Source organism: Lontra canadensis, unplaced genomic scaffold, assembly GCF_010015895.1.
Source record: "Lontra canadensis isolate GAN:19392208 unplaced genomic scaffold, GSC_riverotter_1.0 scaffold97, whole genome shotgun sequence".
Classification (NCBI taxonomy): domain Eukaryota; kingdom Metazoa; phylum Chordata; class Mammalia; order Carnivora; family Mustelidae; genus Lontra; species Lontra canadensis.
In genome coordinates, this window is record NW_022631091.1 from 3,714,924 (window position 1) to 3,720,923 (window position 6,000).

Below are 6,000 nucleotides of genomic sequence, written 5' to 3' on the forward strand. Positions count from 1 at the left end.
TAAATATGACCAAAAGAGCCTCCAAAAAAGCTCACATTCCCACCAACATATTTTGAGTATTCCTCCTTCTCAATTGTGTCCAAGAATAATTACTAGAAAGGTACTTGACTGTTTGCAGTGTATTTGTCAAGGACGGATTGTGGAGCCAGCCCTGCCTGAGTGAGAATCAGAGCCCCTGAACTTACTCCCTCACCTCCTGCCATTGTTAGGAGATCCAACAAGTTGATAATGGAATATAGGGAGTGCCTGACAGTCAATATTTGTTGTTTGTTTGCTAATATTTTTACAGTCTAAAATATTACTGTTTGACTAACATTTATTTTGTTTTTTGATGAGATTAAAAATTTATTTTTGGCCTGTGTTATTTTTTTTATAGTCTGTTCAGATAATTAGCTCTTTTTACAGACTTATTTGTTTCATCTGAGAGGCACGCACTTCCTACAAATTAAGAATTCCAGTGCTTGCTATCTCATTTAGATTGTGAACTGACATTTAACTGAAGTCATCATATTCCTTTTCAATTCAGTAACTTTAAAGATTCATAAAATTAAATGTATCAGTTATACTCTTACAGCTTTTGTCTTTTTTGTATATTTATTCATTATAATTACAAAAAAATCATACTTTTTTCTAAAACTGTTAAAGCTGCATATTTTACTTTTAAACTCTTGGTCAGACTGGAATTTTGTTTGGCTATGTAATAGGGTAGAAGTCTAGCTTTATTTTTTCCAAATAACATTAATTCCAAACTAATTAATTTATGAACTATAATTCCTCCTCACACAAAATGACACAGCATCATCGTCTGAATTTCTGCATTTCCTTGGGTCTGTGTGCTCTGTATCATCCAATAAACTCTGTTTCTTCTTCATCCTAATGGTGTTAATCTTTGTAGCTTTATACTAAATTAATCTGGGGAAGTGTTGGCCCACCATCGTTACTCTGTATTATCAAATATTTCCAGATATAGGTTAGTATCAGTTTGCCAATCTCCTCTCTAGTATGTTTGCATTTGAAAGGGATTTGCATAATGTATTTAAACATTATTTCAAATTTTATGCTCATGAACTAATGGCTGATTTGACAGTGAAATATTATTTTACTGATTTGCGAAAGTTTTGAGGTATTGGTTGTTCTATGAGGACACATCGAGGTTTATACTTTGTGTGTAATGGGCATGACTATGGCACCAGGACAAGGAACTTGAATAGAGGTTAAAGGATCTCTGTGTTTACAATGTTTTTTTGTAGTAATATCCGGCTCACAGTTGGCCCCTTTCTTCATGACATTAGCTCACACCCTCACCTAATTTGATGGACTGTCCTGTGATGCATCATTAGGACAACAGGATATTGGGCAAACATCTCCAAGCAATGGCAGACTCTCCATAGCTGAAAAAACCTGGCCCTCACACCATTCTGTTCACAAACACAACTTAATTTTGCAAGTTTCAGATTCACTTGTTCAAGTTATCTGATGGAATTAAAGGCTTCACTAAATCCTAAACTTCCTCATTCCTGAACTTGAGGAGGAACATTTCAGACCTGTCACTTCTTAATTAGACATCCTTTCCATACATTCCACTCGCAGTTCTGGTGACTTGACTGTGGTAATTCTGCTTCTCTCTGTCTCCTCGGCTGAAAAGTTGGCAGTGCTTTCCTCACCTTGTCCCCTGTCCCTGCACGGGCTCTGCCCCTCGTCCACCCGTTCATGTCAACTCTACACTAACATTAAGAGTTATCTTTTCCTGCCCTGGACTAATCATCACTGGTTCTGGAAGGGCCCTTGAGGGCTCCCAATAGCCACTCAAATTAAATTGAAACCTATGATGATAAAACACTGAACATTTTGTGCTTTGCTTTAGTCAACTGGTCCAATCCCTTACCCATTCTGCTCTTTCGCTAAACAAAATCACTTACGCATATTAACCTTTATTCCTACTGTAAGAGCATTCTCTCTATCCACCCTTGTCCTCTTCTTCAAATCTCTCATTGAGCTGTGTTTCACTCTTGAAATATCTCCTCTTTCCACTTTGCCTTGCTGTCCATTTCTGCAAATCCTCTGAGTACACCTATTTGTTCCTGATTTTTCATTTATTTATTCAATATTATTTGGATCCCAGGGAAAAAGCAGTCTTTAAGCAATCAGAACACAAAATGATATTAAAAATATTAACTATTTGTGGGGCACCTGGGCGGGGCTGTCTGTTGAGCCTCTGCCTTTGGTTCAGGCCATGATCCAGGGTCCTGGGATTGAGCCCGGCCTCAGGCTCCCTCCTCAGCAGTTAGTTTGCTTCTCCTTTTCCCTCTGCCCCTCCCCCTGCTCTTGCTCTCTCTCTGTGTGTCTCTCTCAAATAAATAAAAAAAGCTCTAAAAAATATATATTAATCATCATGAGCATTATGCAATGTGTAGAATTGTAGAGTCACCATATTGTATGACCTGAAACTAATATAACACTGTATGTCACCTATACTCCAATAATAAAATTAAAAAAAAATTAACTGAGCAAATTACATCTCTTTCTAATCTTCTGCAAAAAGGAAATGGTACTGCCTACCTCATATTGATATTTGAGGGTTACAGGAGTTACATATGTAAGGTATAGAGAACATACCAACCTAGCTCTGTCTTATCTTTACCTATTTTCTCAGTGTTCATTCATTTTGTTAGCTGTTGGCACCATTACTTCTCCAAAACCTAGCCCAGATCTGTGCAGAGAGTATGTGCTCAATTAACACATGGCAGGTGATATTTACTCATGAATGAACAGTAACACATCTATGTGAGTTCTATGCCAGTGTTCCTTATGCATAGGGACTTTGGTAAGTGTGTATAATACAACTGAATATTTTTTATTAAGATATATCTTTAAAATGCCCATTGCTAGAAATTAAAACTTCTTGACTATGTCAGCTGTTCTGATGAGTTGGTTTGCAACTCTAATGATAATGAATACATATTTCCATTAATAATTAGTAAGATAATTAAAAACACTTAATCTTTTTACATACTATAGTACCATCTCAGTTTTTAAAAACAAACTATTTGTTTCACTACAATTATATCTTGTCTTTAATATACATATCCCTGAAATTTTTAGAAATGTAATCATTTGATAAATATGTTTATCCATTATGCTCAAATGTTAAGTTAATCTCATAACAGGACATTTACAATTATATTCATTATTTGATTAACTTTTCAGAAGGATAATTATATAGACTTAATTTCAGAATACCTTTTTTACAGCATTTTAGAGATATTATTGATATATAACATTTGTAAGTTTAAGGTGTATAATGTATCAATTTCATACCCTTTCATATTACAAAATGATTACTACCATAGGTTAGCTAACACCATTATCTCATCACATAATTCATATTTTTTTTGGTCTCTGTGTGGTAAGGACATTTAAGATCTACTCTTTTAGCAACTTTCAAGTATGTGATACTTGTAATTAACAGGTATTGTTTATTATAATCACCATGCTGTGTATCAGACCCTCAGAACTTATTTGTCTTATAACTGGAACTTTGTATCCTTTGCAAAGATTTCTTCATCCCCCATAACCCCAGCCCCTGGAAACCACCAGTGGATGCTCTTTATCTATGAGCTGGGATAAAGAAGCTATAGCTAGAGATATGGATGAATATTATTCAACTATGAAAAAGAAGGAAGTCCTATCATTTGCAACAGCATGAATGAATATTTAGGGCATTATGTGAAGTAAAATATTTCTAAGTTAAGAATTTTAAATTATTTCAAATGTAAAAACACTTGTGTGTGTGTGTGTGTGTGTGTGTGTGTGTGTGTTTAATATGGCTACTTTATCCTTTTTTTAAATGAACAAAGAAGGTGTGGTACACACACAGACAGGAATATTACTTAGCCATCAAAAAAATGAAATCTTGCCATTTGCAATGATGTGGATGGAACTAGAGGGTATTATGTTAAGTGAAATAAGTCAGTCGCAGGAAGACAAATACCGTATGATTTCACTCATATGTGGAATTTAAGAAACAAAACAGATTGACATAGGGGAAGGAAAGAAAAACATAGAATAAGATAAAAACAGAGAGGGAGGAAAACCATAAGAGATTTTTAATGATAGGAACCAAACTGAGCGTTGCTAGAGGGGTGGTGGGTGGGGGGAAGGGGTAACTGGGTGATGTGCGTTAAGGAGGGCACTTGATGTAATGAACACTTGGTGTTCTATGCAACTGATGAATCACTAACTTCTACCCATGAAACCAAAATATATATACTTCTATCAAGAATTTGAGGCTGCTTACACTTTTTTCCAAATTAAAACATTCTTCCAGATAATAATAAAATAAAAAAATAGTAAAATTGTCAAACATATAAAAATGTATTTTATAGCATCTAAGTAGAGACTTGTGTAAGTACATTCAGTGAGAAAAGGAGGATTCATGTGGCTTGTCCATGGCTGACATGTAACATGAACAGCAGGTATCTTCTGGGAACTCCTGTCCCCCAGGGAAAGCCCTCTGTGGTAGAATCACAATGTGAAAGGGTTCCTGTGCTTCATTTCCTTAGGTTTTGTGGTGTATTTGTTGTTTTTTTAAATATGCTATTTGTGCAAGAAAAGTACATTGGTAATCTTTTGAACTGAATTCACTCTTAAAATGAAGATATCTCTAAAAGCATCAAAAATTGCTCATCCCCTTCTGAAAGTTCAAGACTTCAAGTTTCATGATGAACTGTAAATATTCATACAAATTATGTGATAATTACTTCTCAGATAAGGCAAGCCTACAAGTTGCATTATGTTCTTTTACAAGGCATAAATATCTCCAAACTGCAAAATTAAACATCATTTGTAAACAAACTTATGTGATTGTATTTTGGATGGACATTTATTTACTATTTTAAAATTTTATTTATTTATTTATTTGAGAGAGAGGGAGAGGCAGAGGAAGAAGCAGACTTCCCAGTGATCAGTGAGCCTGACTTGGGATCCTGACCTGAGGTAAAGGCAAACGCTTAACTGGCTGAGCCACCCAGGTGCCCCCCAATGTGTACTTTAGATCATTCCAATACAGTTGGTCTCTGCGCCACAGGTTTTCAGAAAAATGCATTTAAATATTTAAGAACATTTCTTTTCATTTTCACCATCAGTCTTTCTCACAAAACAAACATATGCTTTATGATCTTTGCACATATTTCACTTAATTGGTGCCTTAATATTGAGTATGGAAAGCTTTTTTAAAAACACGTGACACACTCCATGATGCCAGGGACTCTTTTGAAAGATCCTTCTCTTCTTTCTTTCCTTCTTCTTCTTTCTCTTCTTCTTTCCTTCTCTTCTTTCTGGTGCCCTCTAAACCATATATATATTTTTTAATGTCCTTAATAATCAATGACAACTATTTTAATAGCTGTTTTGAGTGGTAGTTTTGTTGGTGCTTGGTATATTTTAGACACAAATTTAAAATTCAATAATACACAATTGGATCATGGAAATGTACCCTGAATAAGGGGTCATGATTAATCCAATATTGAGGTTTACCTGAGGTACGATTTTTTAAAAAGGAGAAAAGTCTACATAGTTTAAGAAATCTACATAGTTTAAGAAAATCATTCTGGTTAAACCTTAAGCAGCTATGAAGTAAACAGATGATCTTATATATGTATCTTTTTCCTTCTAAGCAGCCAGCTATCTTCTGCACACCCTCTTCCATGCCTGGTCTGTCAGTGGGTTGTGGAAATAAGAATCTTCCCCAGCTGCGTATCCCCCTTCCAGGAGGGAAATGAAAGGTCAGAGAAGTGATTTGCTGAGTGCTCGCAGAGCTGGTGTGTTTGGTGGCTCTCAGCTAATCTTAGCACCGGAGATTTCCAGTCAGGAGAAAGTTCATTTCTAAAAGAAGGCAAAGTCCTTGGAGACTGGCCAGGCTTGTAAAAAACAATGCCAATGTTCTTAGGATTCTTTCTTTATATATATAAAAAAAAATCTAGTCCATAGATTGCCGACACA